Genomic DNA, 16,025 nt, shown 5'->3' on the forward strand with positions numbered 1-16,025 from the left:
TCGACCAAAATGTGGGTCAGGGTGACCCAGAACATCATCTGTCGGATACCGCTAGTTTATTTAAATATGTAATACCACGAACAGTATTCCTGCCAAGATTTCAAGGGTTTTTTATTTCGCCCTGCAGAACTTTTTCATTTTCTTCTACTTAATATGGTAGGTGCCACACCCATTTTACAAAGTTTATTCCTTAAGTTATATTTTGCGTCAATAAACCAACCCAATTACCATGTTTCATCCCTTTTTTCGTATTTGGTATAGAATTATGGCATTTTTTTTCATTTTTCGTAATTTTCGATATCGAAAAAGTGGGCGTGGTCATAGTCGGATTTCGGCCATTTTTTATACCAATACAAAGTGAGTTCAGATAAGTACGTTAACTGAGTTTAGTAAAGATATATCGATTTTTGCTCAAGTTATCATGTTAACGACCCAGCGGAAGGACAGACGGTCGACTGTGTATAAAAACTGGGCGTGGCTTCAACCGATTTCGCCCTTTTTCACAGAAAACAGTTATCGTCCTAGAGTCTAAGCCGCTACCAAATTTCACAAGGATTGGTAAATTTTTGTTCGACTTATGGCATTAAAAATATGCTAGACAAATTAAATGAAAAAGGGCGGAGCCACGCCCATTTTGAAATTTTCTTTTATTTTTGTATTTTGTTGCACCATATCATTAATGGAGTTGAATGTTGACATAATTTACTTATATACTGTAAAGATATTAGGTTTTTTGTTAAAATTTGACTTAAAAATTTTTTTTTTAAAGTGGGCGTGGTCGTTCTCCGAGTTTGCTAATTTTTATTAAGCATACATATAGTAATAGGAGTAACGTTCCTACCAAATTTCATTATGATATCTTCAACGAATGCCAAGTTACAGCTTGCAAAATTTTAAATTGCCTTCTTTTAAAAGTGGGCGGTGCCGCGCACATTGTCCAAAATTTTACTAATTTTCTATTCTGCGTCATATATTCAACCCACCTACCAAGTTTCATCGCTTTATCCATCTTTGGTAATGAATTATCTCACTTTTTCGGTTTTTCGAAATTCTCGATATCGATCATTTTAAATAGCGATCAAAATTTACTCAAGTTATCGTGTTAACGGACGGACGGACGGACATGGCTCAATCAAATTTTTTTCTATCCTGATGATTTTGATATATGGAAGTCTATATCTATCTCGATTCCTTTATACCTGTACTACCAACCGTTATCCAATGAAAGTTAATATACTCTGTGAGCTCTGCTCAACTGAGTATAATAAATAAATGTAAGGCGCGATAACCTCCGAAGAGATTTTAGGCCGAGCTTCTTTCCCAATTTGCATCGTACTCCTCTTAATTTTTCCAACAAATTGGCGGGACGGGACCTACTTGCTTTATGCCGACTCCGCACGGCATCTGCAAGGCAGATGAGTTTTCACTGAGAGCTTTTCATGGCAGAAATACGCTCGGAGTGCTTGCCAAACACTGCCGAGGGGCGACCCCGCTTAGAAAAATTGCCTTCTAATTGAAAAAACTTTTTTCTAAAATTTTGCTGTTTCTTTGCCCGGGGCGTAAACCCAGGATCTTCGGTGTAGATGGCGGAGCACGCTACCATCACACCACGGCGGCCGCCAACAGGTAGTATATATATGCGCCTTAAAAAGAGGAACTCTCAGGACAATAACCCCAATACGCCTAAAGCAGGGGAGGTGGAAAAGGACCTCGAGAACCTGAAAGTAGCGGCAAATGACGAGGGAAAAGGCGCAGTGGCAGAGGTGTAAGGAAACACCTATAATCGTGTATGCTATCTAACTTCACCACCGAAGACCTAGCGATAGTCGCAATAGAGGGAAAGAAAGAACCATCCCTTATCCTGGCATCCTGCTACATGGCCCATAACGTGGAAGCCCCACCAGAGGAGTTCAAAAGGCTGGTGCATCAAGAAGGGTACAGAGGACGGCTTGGTATAGGCGCCGATGCAAATGCGCATCACATCGAATGGGGAGGGGACGATATTAATGATAGAGGTGAGTCCATTATTTGTTACATACTACAGAGTAATCTACAGGTGACCAACAGGGGTAGCGTGCCTACGTATGCTGGTCCTACGTTAATCAATGTGCTTGATAAAACATTGAGCCTTGAGGAGGTGTATCGGGATATGAATGGAGACTCCATTATTCTCAGACAATGCATATATCAGCTTCAGAATACCACTAAAGAGGGTAGAGAAGGCGAGAGCCTTTAGAAACCCTAGAGAATGTTCATATCGCCCCCCTGCTATTCTGCAGATGGTCGTTGGAACGATTATAGAATGGCTAAGAATAATCTTTGAGGGTTGGGTAAAACGGAACCACGTCCCGCAATCTTGGAAAACGGATCGAATAGTGTTCATGCCGAAATCGGGAAAAGCCAGTCATCTGCACGAGAAAGACTATAGGCGTTTTAGTATGGCATCTTTTCTACTCAAAATTCTAGAGAGATTAACAGAAGAACATTTTTTTAAGGGGGTCGCCCCTCATCAATGTTTGGCAAGGGCTCGGAAAGTGTTTCTGCCATGAAAAGCTTCTCAGTGAAAATTCATCGGCCTTGCAGATGCCGCATAAAACAATTAGGTCCCATCCCGCCAATTTGTAGGGAAAATTAAAAAAGCACGATGCAAATTGGAAGAGATGCTCGGCCTAAAATCTCTTCGGAGGTTATCGCGCCTTACATTTATTTATTTTATATAAAATCAAAAATGAACTAGGAATTATTCTCTTCAGCACAATATGCCTACACCAAAGGCAAGTGTGTTGATAATGCATTGCATAGGGTGGTTATGAATAAGTAGTATGTAAATGAGGATTCCAGCCCAAATGGTGCAAGGAAAAGTATATACACACTTGAACACATGCATATTCAGCGCCTACTTTTAGGCGCGCACTTTCTTAAGCTTAGAGCTTTTTGTTTCTGTTCTGGCCGATGTATAATAGAAATCTTAGAGCTTTTAGCAGAGCTTTGCCGTTCAGGAGAGGATCGTTAAATGGGGGACCCTACATTTTTAAAGGGCCGCAAATTTTTAAAAGTCTCCTCATATTTCTAATGAGTCCTAGACTTCACCCGAGCCGTTTTAAAGATTCCCATAGATTTATAATCGAGCGACTGCTCCCCAATCCCCAACCCCCTCTTTTTTCTCGTCTACAAAAAGTAGCAGTTGGACACCTATAGTACCGCCCAACCATCCAATGTTAATGTTACACCACCATAATTCATTATAGTCCTATGGAAGCGATAGTTTTAAATCTGTAAAAAACTATTTGATGTCAACATTGAAGAACATAAAATTTATGTTAAGGGGCGACAAAAAAGTGTATGGATAGCAGAGTTCCTCCAAAAGCCGGTGTTTAACATTGAAGAGGAGAGTACAGGATGTGATGGAAGGAATCTCTCTAGATTATATAGTTTACACCCAGATGTTGTGCGTTGTCAATATCATTTCCATACTGATTGTAATGTGAAAATCAACCAACGACAAATTCGTTGTTTTAAAATCAGCAAATATTTTGTTCAAATACATATCGAGTAGTAATTTAAATTTATAATGAAATAAAATAGAATTAGAAATCTTTACTTTAGTGTTTTTATTTTAAAAGAGTGAGAATAAGAAAAAGAAGAAGAAGAAGAAAAGTAAGTATATACATACATTGTTTTCCAATATCAACATCATTTTAAATTGACGTAAACAAAGGGATATATCACAATGAATTTTAAATTTTATATCTCAGTATTATTATTATTATTTGTTTTCAAAACTACCTACGGAGCACAATTTTGGGAAAACTTGGTAGCAATACGCTTGCTTCAATTTAATTTAACATTACCGAATAGTAATGACATTTTATCAATGAATATTTCATTATTATTACTAAAACAAAGTGAGCCTCTTTTAACGAACGACGAAGAAGAAATTGAAGTGTTGTCAACGATACCATTATTTTCACCATACACAACAATCGCACCATCGTCTAAAGGTGATTTTTCAACGTAAGGAAAGCCTATGAGAACTTTTACTATAGATGAAGCTATAAAGGCATTTCGTAGAGAGCTCATTGAAAAGGAATCTGATATTGGAGGAATCATTGAGGCAAAACAAGCATTTTATCGACATTTTCAATTGGAATATGATAATTTTGATCTACCAATTCGTTGTATATGATATTGAACGAATTCTTAGTAAGGGTGATATTGAAAAGATTCTAGCCCAGGATACTTCATTTAAAAGACCACATATAGAAATAATTGATGTGAAAAACTATAGAAAAACATATAATATGATCATTGTATAATGTGACTCACACATATATAGGTTAGGTTGAACTGGCCGGTCCATGGGGACCTCACACAGACCGACTGAGTCCGCAGTGCTACCAGAAGTTTGTTTCAACGACCAAACTGAAAAACCCCATCAAAAACCAGGACCTATGTTACAAAACAAATCCGTCCTCTTGGCAAACACTAGAAGCTTCCTAGGACTCAAGCCACTTGCTGCTTCTAGATCTGACAGCTGTATCACTCCTAATAGCAGAAGTATTGCCTGGCAAGTGCAGGGCACGTGTACAGAACGTGCTCGATCGTTTCCATCTCTAACCCGCACTTCCTACATCTGCTATCACTGATCAAGCCTAATTTAAAGGCATGTGACTCCAGAAGGCAGTGTCCAGTCAGAATACCCGTCATGAGCCTACAGTCCGCTCTTTTTAATGATAGAAGCAACTGTGTTAGTCTAAGGTTGTAAGACCCACACATAATCTTCGACACTTTACAGCCCCGCGCTTGAACCCACGCCTTTCCCGCTTGATCGATCATGTGCACCTCTCGCCCTCGCTTAATCTCGCCCAATCTCGCCTTGAGCAAGCTTCAAGGGATGCGCCATTTTTAGCTAGTTCGTCCGCTTTTTCATTCCCATCTATTCCCATATGCCCTGAGACCCAATATAGATGTATGCTTCTCCCTGTCCCGATTCTCTCCAGAGACTGCTTACACTCTAACACGCATTTAGATGCTGTGCTATGCGAGATTATTGCCTTAATTGCTGCTTGACTGTCAATATAAAAGTTAACACGGTTGCAGCTTAAGCTATTCTCTTCCAGGGTTTCTACTGCTTTGGTTACGGCTGATATTTCCACTTGGAAAACGATACATTAATCCGCCAGCCAGTAGGATCTACTAATTTGCGGATCAGCGCAGTATACCGGCGACCCTACTCCTCTCACTACTTTGGAACAATCGGTGTACACATGTATCGCCTTGTCCGCCATTTGCGCACCCTTGCGCCAACCGTCCACCTCTATTGTGGCCTTAAGATCTCCCTCGAAGCGCAGATAGGGAATCAGGTAGTCTGGTCGTCTTGTGATTGATGACGCTATACTACTATGGCCATATGGTCGGCGCTCAAGCTGCCTCGAAGCGCCGAGCCTGGTTGCGGTCGTTAATGTTTTGTTATTTGCTACCAGGTCTACAGGTGGAATGTGCTGAATGGCATACAGTGCAGCCGTCGGGGTGGTTTTCAGGGCTCCCGTAATGCTAAGCATCGATAGTCTGCATACCCCCTCTAATTTTTTGAGGTATGTTGTTTTTTGTGTGGCTTTCCACCGAACAAGAACTCCATAGTATAAAATAGGGCTTAAAAACCCAATGAGAAAGAGAGGGCGATAGGCCCCACGTACACCCCAGCCCGATCCATCAAAGAACTAATCGTTGGAAGGTACTTTCCACTTATCACAATTGCAACGTCATCTGCGTAAGCCGTAAGTTTTACGGGTCCCTCATCGAATTGCCTGAGCAATTGGTTGATGACCAGAGTCCACAGCAGAGGTGATAGCACCCCTCCCTGCAGCGTGCTGCTGTTCACTGATTTCGTGGCCTCGTACAATCCCCATTGTGATGTAATCTTTCTGCAATTTAGCATGCAGCCGATCCATCTGATTAAGGCAGGATGTACTTTATTGTAATTAAGACCGTCCATAATCGCCCATGTTGCAACATTATTGAAAGCCCCGGCAATGTCCAAGAAGACTCCTAGAGCATACTCCTTATATTCCAGGGATTTCTCTATGCTTATTACCACCCTATGCAATGCGGTGTCTACCGACTTGCCTTTGGTGTACGCATGCTGTGTTGTGGAGAGCAGCTTTTCATCCACGTTGGAATTTATGTACACATCTCTCAGCCTCTCAAAGGTTTTGAGCAGAAATGATGTTAAGCTAATGGTTCTATAGTCTTTGGGATACACGTGACCGATCTTCCCAGTCTTTGGTAGAAAAGCCACACGAGCAGCTCTCCAAGAGTGCGGTACATGATTCAGTCTTATGCACCCATCGAATATTATTTTAAGCCATTCCACGACCGCCCTACTTGAGACTTGTAGCATGGCCGGGAATATACCATCTGGGCCCGGCGATTTAAACTTAGAAAACGTCTTCACTGCCCACTCGATCTTGGTATCGGTCACCAAGCCCGGCACTACTAGCTCCGTGATCGAAGTGTGAGTGCTGTCTGCTGGCTTTTCTAAACCGTCTCCCGATGGGAAATGTGTATCGAGAAGCACCTCAAGGGATTCCTCACTATTACGTGACCATTCCCCGTTCTCTTTCTTTATTAGTCCCTGTACTATGTTTCCCTTTGCTAGGACTTTTCGCTGGAGCACTCTATGTCCGTACAGGAACTTTTCCATGAGTTTCTCTTCGCCCTGGTAATTTCACGCTTGTGGATCCTCAGTAGATCCCTGTACTCGTCCTTGTGGTGCGCATTTGCATCTACTCCTATGACCAACCGCCCTTTGCGCACTTCCTCCTGTGGGGGGAGGCTCCAAATTTTTGAACGGTCCATATTTCTAAAGTATATAAGTGTGGGCGAAATATAAAAATTCTATTTTATACCCAACTATGCTTCACCTGTCTGTGCTTAACGTATAAAAAGCCTATCATTACAAAGATATTCCTTTATTAATTTTCATAATGTTTGCGACAGTAGATGTTCAAGGCTTTAAAGCATACGATAATAGATTTATCGTAAAGGAAATAGCTGTGGTCCTCAACAATGAAGAACTCTATTGTTTCCACATAAAACCTCCATTTGAATTTTCGGATCTGAGTAAGAAAAATCAACGACAAGCTAATTGGTTAATGTTACACCACCATAATTTATTATCGTGCTATGGAAGCGATAGTTTTAAATCTGTAAAAAACTATTTGATGTCAACGTTGAAGAACATAAAATTTATGTTAAGGGGCGACAAAAAAGTGTATGGATAGCAGAGTTCCTCCAAAAGCCGGTGTTTAACATTGAAGAGGAGAGTACAGGATGTGATGGAATGAATCTCTCTAGATTATATAGTTTACACCCAAATGTTGTGCGTTGTCAGTATCATTTTCATACTGATTGTAATGTGAAAATCAACCAACGACAAATTCGTTGTGCTTTAAAATCAGCATATATTTTGTTCAAATACATATCGAGTAGTAATTTAAGTTTATAATGAAATAAAATAGAATTAGAAATCTTAACTTTAGTGTTTTTTTTTTAAAGGGTGAGAATACAAAGAAGAAGAAGAAGAAAAGTAAGTATATAAATACATTGTTTTCCAATATCAACATCATTTTAAATTTACGTAAACAAAGGGATATATCACAATGAAATTAAAAGTTTATATCTCATTATTATTATTATTATTTGTTTTCAAAACTACCTACGGAGCACCATTTTGGGAAAACCTAGATAGTAATGCGCTTGCGATAAACCAAATCTCGAAAAGTATTCAATTTAATTTAACATTACTGAATAGTAATGATATTTTATCAATGAATATTTCATTATTATTACTAAAACAATGTGAGCCTCTTTTAACGAATGACAACAATCGCACCAACGTCTAAAGGTGAATTTTCAAAGGAAGGGAAGCCTATGAGAACTTTTACTATAGATGAAGCTATAGAGGCATTTCGTAGAGAGCTCATTGAAATGGAATCTGATATTGGAGGAATCATTGGGTCAAAACAAGCATTTTATCGACATTTTCAATTCGAATATGATAATTTTGATCTACCAATTCGTTGTATATGATATTGAAGGAATTCTTAGTAATGGTGATATTGAAAAGATTCTAGCCCAGGATACTTCATTTAAAAGACCACATATAGAAATAATTGATGTGAAAAACTATAGACAAACATATAATATGATCATTGTATAATGTGACTCACACATGTATAGGTTAGGTTGAACTGGCCGGTCCATGAGGACCTCACACAGACCGACTGAGTCCGCAGTGCTACCAGAAGTTTGTTTCAACGACCAAACGGAAAAACCCCATCAAAAACCAGGACCTATGTTACAAAACAAATCCGTCCTCTTGGCAAACACTAGAAGCTTCCTAGGACTCAAGCCACTTGCTGCTTCTAGATCTGACAGCTGTATCACTCCTAATAGCTGGAGTATTAGCCTGGCAAGTGCAGGGCACGAGCACAGAACGTGCTCGATCGTTTCCTCCTCCAACCCGCACTTCATACATCTGCTATCACTGGCCAAGCCTAATTTAAAGGTATGTGACGCCAGAATGCAGTGTCCAGTCAGAATACCCGTCATGAGTCTACAGTCCTCTCTTTTTAATGATAGAAGCAACCGTGTTAGTTTAAGGTTGTAAGACCTACACATAATCTTCGACACTTTACAGCCCCGCGCTTGAACCCATGCCTTTTCCGCTTGGTCGATCATGTGCACCTCTCGCCTTCGCTTAGTCTCGCCCAATCTAATTGAGACGTCTACGGAGCAAGCTTCAAGGGATGCGCCCTTTTTAGCTAGTTCGTCCGCTTTTTCATTCCCATCTATTCCCATATGCCCTGGGACCCAATATAGATGAATGCTTCTCCCTGTCCCGATTATCTCCAGAGACTGCTTGCACTCTAACACGCATTTAGATGCTGTGCTATGCGAGATTATTGCTGCTTGACTGTCAACATAAAAGTTAACACGGTTGCAGCTTAAGCTATTCTCTTCCAGGGTTTCTACTGCTTTGGTTACGGCTGATATTTCTGCTTGGAAAACGCTACAGTAATCCGCCAGCCAGTAGGATCTACCTATTTCCGGATCAACGCAGTATACCGCAGACCCTACTCCTTCCACTACTTTGGAACAATCGGTGTACACATGTATCGCCTCGTCCGCCATTTGCGCACCCTTGCGCCAACCGTCCACCTCTATTGTGGCCTTAAGATCTCCCTCGAAGCGCAGATAGGGAATCAGGTAGTCTGGTCGTCTTGTGATTGATGACGCTATACTACTATGGCCATATGGTCGGCGCTCAAGCTGCCCCGAAGCACCGAGCCTGGTTGCGGTCGATAATGCTTTGTTCTTTGCTACCAGGTCTACAGGTGGAATGTGCAGAATGGCATACAGTGCAGCCGTCGGGGTTGTTTTCAGGGCTCCCGTAATGCTAAGCATCGATAGTCTGCATTCCCCTCTAATTTTTTGAGGTATGTTGTTTTTTGTGTGGCTTTCCACCAAACAAAAACTTCATACTATATAGTAAGGCTTAGTAACACAGCACTGTGCTGTGTTATTGAGTTAACACTCAGTAATGTGCGGCACGCACACGCACACTTATCGATTAATTTATATCACAGTGGCACACTCGACCGCACAAAGCTGACTGTTTCTATAGCACAGAGAATGACACTCAGATCGTAAGTGCACATTCATACATACATAGTCCATTGTGCTTGTGTGTTGATTGTACTCATAATCTTGCCTGTGTATTACGTTTAAAAGATGTCGGCACAAAATATATACTCTAAGTTGAAAATGTTCTATTTAAACAAAAGCTGTGGTTATATAACGTAGACTTCCTATACATGGGAGTATGAAAGAAGATAAATGCTGCCATGATTTACTTTTCTAAATGGCGTCAAACGTGGCGCCAGAGGTAAGTAACACAGTACTATGCTCTGATATTGTGCCAACACTCATATCGACTTTCGATAATCAGTTATAACACAATTGTGTCAACACAATGTGTTAACACTGCAAAGTGTGCCTGTGCTACTATGTTAACACTCAAAAAATAGTGTCATTAACCACCACTACTCCATAGTATAGAATAGGGCTTACAATCGCTGTAAAAACCCAATGAGAAAGAGATGGCGAAAGGCCCCACATACACCACAGCCCAATCCATCAAAGAGCTAATCGTTGGAAGGTACTTTCCACTTATGACAATTGCAACGTCATCTGCGTTAGCCGTAAGTTTTACGGGTCCCTCATCGAATTGCCTGAGCAGTTGGTTGATGACCAGCGTCCACAGCAGAGGTGATAGCACCCCTCCCTGCAGCGTGCCCCTGTCCACTGATTTCGTGGCCTCGTACAATCCCCATTGTGATGTAATATTTCTGCAATTTAACATGCAGCCGATCCATCTGATTAAGGCAGGATGTACTTAAATGTAATTAAGACCATCCATAATCGCCCATGTTGCAACATTATTGAAAGCCCCGGCATTGTCCAAGAAGACTCCTAGAGCATACTCCTTATATTCCAGGGATTTCTCTATGCTAACTACCACCCTATGCAATGCGGTGTCTACCGACTTGTCTTTGGTGTACGCATGCTGTGTTGTGGAGAACAGCTTTTCATCCACGTTGGACTTTATGTACACATCTATCAGCCTCTCAAAGGTTTTGAGCAGAAATAATGTTAAGCTAAATGATCTATAGTCTTTTGGGATACACGTGACCGATCTTCTCAGTCTTTGGTAGAAAAGCTACACGAGCACTTCTCCAAGAGTGCGGTACATGATTCAGTCTCATGCACCCATCGAATATTATTTTAAGCCATTCCACGACCGCCCTACTTGAGACTTGTAGCATGGCCGGGAATATACCATCTGGGCCCGGTGATTTAAACTTAGAAAACGTCTTCACTGCCCACTCGATCTTGGTTTCGGTCACCCAGCACGGCACTACTAGCTCCGTGATCGAAGTGTGAGTGATGTCTGCTGGCTTTTTTCTTTTTTAAACCGTCTCCCGATGGGAAATGTGTATCGAGATGCCCCTCAAGGGATTCCTCACTATTACGTGACCGTTCCACGTTCTCTTTCTTTATTGGTCCCTGGACTATGTTTCCCTTTGATAGAACTTTTTTCAACCGTGCTCTTACGCTGGAGCACTCTATGTCCGTCCAGAAACTTTTCCATGAGTTTATTTTCCCCCTGGTAATTTCACGCTTGTAGATCTTCAGTAGATCCCTGCGCTCGTCCCGACACGCTTCGCTTTCCGCGGTCTTTGCGAGCTTAAACATTTCTTTTACCTGTCCTCTTAGAAGACTCAGCTCATTGCTCCACTATGGCGACTTTGCTTTTCCTCTGAATCTTCTTAGAGGACAAGCTTTGTTATACGCAGTCATAAGCGTCCTAGTTAGGAATTCATTCGACTCCTCAAGTTCCTCTACATTACCAACCTCTTTGGGTTGTCCCGGTTTTGTTTCTACATGTTTCTAGAATTTAGTCCAGTTCGTTGATCTAGGGTTTCTAAAGGTTCCTCCCTTCTCTACCTTCTTTAAGGGGATGCTGAAGCTGATATACGCATGGTCGGAGAAGGATGGTCTATCAAGAACCATCCAATCATACCTTGATATATCACCCTCGGAGCTCAATGTAATATCCAGAACATTACTGGATGTTGGACCAATGTATGTAGGGACATTTCCCCTGTTGGCTATCTGCAAATTTATTCGCCTCTCTCGTTCGTATCTGCTCCTCCCCACGCATTGTGGTGCGCATTTGCATCTGCGCCTATGACCAACCGCCCTTTGCGCGCTTCCTCTTGTACTAGCCTTTTGCACTCCATCGGTGGAGCCTCCGCAGCATGGGCCATGTAGCAGGACGCCAGGATAAGTGCCTGCTAATTCCTTTGCTCAACGACCACCACTACGAGGTCCTCAGTAGTGTAATTAGGTAGCATATATGAATGCAGCTGTTTCCTACCATTACTACAGCTCGCACCCGTCCTTCCGTTTGCGCGTAGTAAACGCCAAACCCGCGCGCGCTAAGTCCAGAAACCTTTCCCCCCGATGAGAGCCACGGCTCCTGGATCAGCGCCACGTCAAACGAACCCTCCTCAAGGGTTAGGAGGAATTCCCTCGACGCCACTTTACTGTGTTGGTAATCTGTAGGACTCGCAACACCATTGGGCTGTTTGCCCCCTCCAGCACTTTGGTCTTGGCGTCGTCGTCCTCCCCTTGCCCTTTTGGTTTAGAGTATTGGAGGCCCCCTTGAGCCTCTCGTGACTGTTGTGCCGGGTGTTCCTCTGTGCGAGTCACAGCACCATTTAGCGGTTGGTCCTCTTCTAGCACGTTCGTGGTGACGTGTGGGACCTCCACCTGTCTTTTTTCCCTTAGGCTTTTAAGGTCCTTTTCGACTTCGCCCACCTCTTTCGTGTTAGGGTTTTTATCATCGGGACTTCTTTTCCTGAGTCGCATGTAAATTTTGCCCGTGCCAAAGGACATTTTGCCAAGCTGCGTGTACAAAATATCCTCCGCCTGCTTGTTAATTTGGAAGATGTAGAACTGACCATCCTCGGTAAGCCGAGATACAGTAAGTACCTTCCAATCCTGTGTCGGTATGTTTGGATTCTGATTCTGCAGAAGTTGGTGTGTATCCTCCGACTTAATCACGCATGGTATCCATACCTTAACTTTTGGTACCGTGGGGATTTGCGCTTTATCCAACACCTCAGACCGCGCGTTCGTGCCTTGCCTTTGGAGATTTGGAACCACTTCCTCCAGCCACCGCAAGCTCGCGATGTTGTCGCACGCTATCATCTTCACACCATTATATCATCCCCCCGAATCAAAGGTTGTAAGGGGCTTACTTGGTTGTTCCCGCATCATCTTAAGCATTAAGCGAATAAGCTTCCCTTCCACATATCTCCACCTTTCAGTAATCATTTGTCCGAAAGACCTGCTACGATCAACCAGCGCCACAGTCAGTGACTGCTTTGCCACATCACTCATCTTCTCGGGAAAAGCAGGAGTCTTAGTGTTATCTCTCTTTGGCACCTCCGAGAAAGCCGGAGTTTTAGCGTTAACTCCCTTTAGCGCCTCCGAGAAAGCCGGAGTCTTAGCGTTATCTCCCTTTGGCTTATCTCCTACTTCCGTAGTTGGAACTTCCCTCTGACTCGCAGCTTTCGAGGTAGTTGCTACCTCGCTATTGGAGCCCATCTGTCTTACAGCTTTGGCATAATTGTCTTGTCTATGCGACTGCCCTGCCTCGCGGCTATAGGACTGGGTCCTTTCTGCCTCTTGAAAGCAGGCTTGTCGCCTTCCGCCGAACGTTGCCTCTTCATTCTGCCATTCGACGCTTCTTCCTCCTCGTACCGGTTGCAGAACCGAGGGTTTCTTGCAGCAAACCTTTTGAACTGCCTTCGCTTCTACCGCTTCATGGGCCCATTCCAAACGCTCGATCTCCACTTCTGTTGGGTCGACCACTGCTCCAAAGCGTTGTACAATTCTTAGTGCTGCACGGTACTGCGAGAGAGCTCTTTTACTTCCTCTGCTCGATACGCTTCTCCACTCTTCTACTCCGTTTTCATTTGTGTGCTTCTCCAACACGGAGTTCATTGAATCAGCACTACTCTCGCCCCCGAGTCCGACGCATCGCTTAATTCGTATTTGTCGTCCTTGGATTGCGACTCAGTCCTCCTCTTTACATCGTTCTTATTACAATCAGGTAATGAGTCGTTCATCTTGGTCGTACGACCACCTGCCCCCCAAGGCGGGCTCAGCGATCCAGTATTATATACGGGGAAAGGACTGTCAGCCACAGCAGCGCCCCTTACTGCGGTAAGGCCATAAATACTTCCCGAGGTGGCCCGGTATCAGGAAGGCTCCGTTCGAATACAGCCGAATTTATCGCCTGGTTGCTAGTCGTCCAATAGGCACGGTCCGCAATAACAGCCTGATCTGATCAGAGCAGTATCAGGCGCTCGATTTGCTGGGTTTACAAAGTTCAAACGCACACACACACACACACGCATGCACATACACACATTTGCGGTAAATGTAGGCAACGAAATTGTTTTGTTGTTTTGCGTCATACGTATGCACCTAAATCATATAGATCGGCCAGAACAGAAATCGAAAGAACGGATGCACCTAAATGTATGCTGTATATATGTGTGTGGGTGTGTATATACTTAATCAACTTGTGGATTAATATACACATAAGAACCTACCATTTGCAAAAACAAAATCGAAGGAAATTACCGGTAACATTATTAAAGGTTACAGTGACCTTGTTAGCAAACCCAGAGACAAGTTTAATATATAACAGTTCAAAATAAGTAAAATTGGTATCAGTCCAGATTCTTATCAGATACACAACTGATAGGTAACAGATTTAGCAGATCCTTACCAGATACACAGCTGATAAATAACAGAGTTTTTCGATCGCTCGTTTAAAATCATGTCAAATAATCATATGACTGTATTAGCAAATCTTGCTAAGACCATGAAAGTATTAAGAAAAATTCAAAAGAATATTTTGAAAATTTTGGAAATTTACAGCCACCGATTGAACTGATTAATTATCTGAAGTCACCAATACATTACAATTATGAGCATAAAGAAAAATACAACACAGTAATATGTGATCAATTATGTTTAGAATTTTTATTTAATAAAAATAAATTATATAAAATATAAATTGTTTATTATTTTTTTCTTGAATGTATTACAGTAAAGTACTACTATAAGGTTTCGAAATGACCATAAGCATAAGTATCAATATGAAATTCTCATACAATTCGCTTATCATCCATATTGCTTGGAGCTACTTTATAAATATTTTGTGTAAGTGTTCATAATTTTGTAGGCTTCCTCATCCAAACGCTCTAGGTGTGAGCAATTGCAAGTGTCTGGGCCATCTGTGCTATTAGAATTCGACCAAACACAGTTTTCATAGTGTTCACAGAAATGATTTTTTATTTTAATTAATTTATCTCTATACTCAATTTTTGAATGAATTTCGAAAAGTCTTTTTCTCTGCTCTTCGGGTAAAATATCTTTAAATTGTTTCAGAAAATTAAATATGTCTACTGCTGCTGACGACGACGACGACAATGACATGTTTGTGATTACTGAACCTTCATATTGTCACGGATATTAACATCACTAAGTTATACCATCACTAAGGCGATGCCAAGACCACGATAAGCAGTATTTACGTCAATAATCAAATCATGTATACACATATATAAGGCAACCGAAAGATGTCACACGGATGCATTTACTTATACGCCTATGTATGCGCGAGACACTGTAAACTACAAACATTCACATCAATAATTCAATCATTATGTATCTACATAAACGAATAAATAATTGCGTCTACACATTTGTACGTATACGAGCAGCGGAGCGGCAATGCACAAACACATGCATATATCTTATCTGAGTTGTCACAAGAGAGAGCAATAATTTGTGCACGTAGTTGTGGCTGGCGATTTTGTAGCCGAAAATAACTAGTAAGTTCTGGAAATCGAAGAGCCTAGAAGTATGCAGCGTAAACTATAAAAGCGGGGCAGGCGAGTAAGAAGTAATCCAGTTTGAGTTGAGCTATCAATCTGTTTGATTAAGCACGCGATCTGGGGGCCAATAGTAGAGTTTCATTTGAGTTATCAATCAGTTTGATTATTAAGCCAGCGAGTAGCAAAGTATAAGTGTTATTGTGAAGTACTTTAATAAAGGCCATTTTTCCATTATTCAATATTGGAGTTATTTATTCAACAGTTTAGTGATTCGAACTTAGCAAAAGGGCAAATAAGAGGATTTGCAGTAAATTCGTTACAATATGCAATATGATGAACTTCTAAGCTCTTCTTTTCTTGTAGTCAGAACACAAAACAAACAATTCGAAGCTTTTTCTTATAGATCAGCTAGAACGTATGCGCCTAAATGCTGGTACACAAACTTACAAACTAATAAGAAGATAAACAAAATGTTTAGTC

General features: G+C 41.7%; 1 protein-coding gene across 1 annotated transcript in view; it reads left to right on the forward strand.

Moving 5' to 3' along the window:
* LOC137242486 (glycogen phosphorylase-like) overlaps window positions 1-15,336 on the forward strand; it is a 231,105-nt gene extending 215,769 nt beyond the window's left edge. The window contains exon 4 of the mRNA XM_067769770.1: window positions 15,097-15,336. The gene's annotated coding sequence lies outside the window, so the exon portion shown is untranslated. The remainder of the gene's footprint in view (window positions 1-15,096) is intronic.
* The last annotated feature ends 689 nt before the right edge of the window (window positions 15,337-16,025 follow it).

The sequence above is a fragment of the Eurosta solidaginis genome, chromosome 2 (genome assembly GCF_040869045.1).
Source record: "Eurosta solidaginis isolate ZX-2024a chromosome 2, ASM4086904v1, whole genome shotgun sequence".
Lineage (NCBI taxonomy): Eukaryota > Metazoa > Arthropoda > Insecta > Diptera > Tephritidae > Eurosta > Eurosta solidaginis.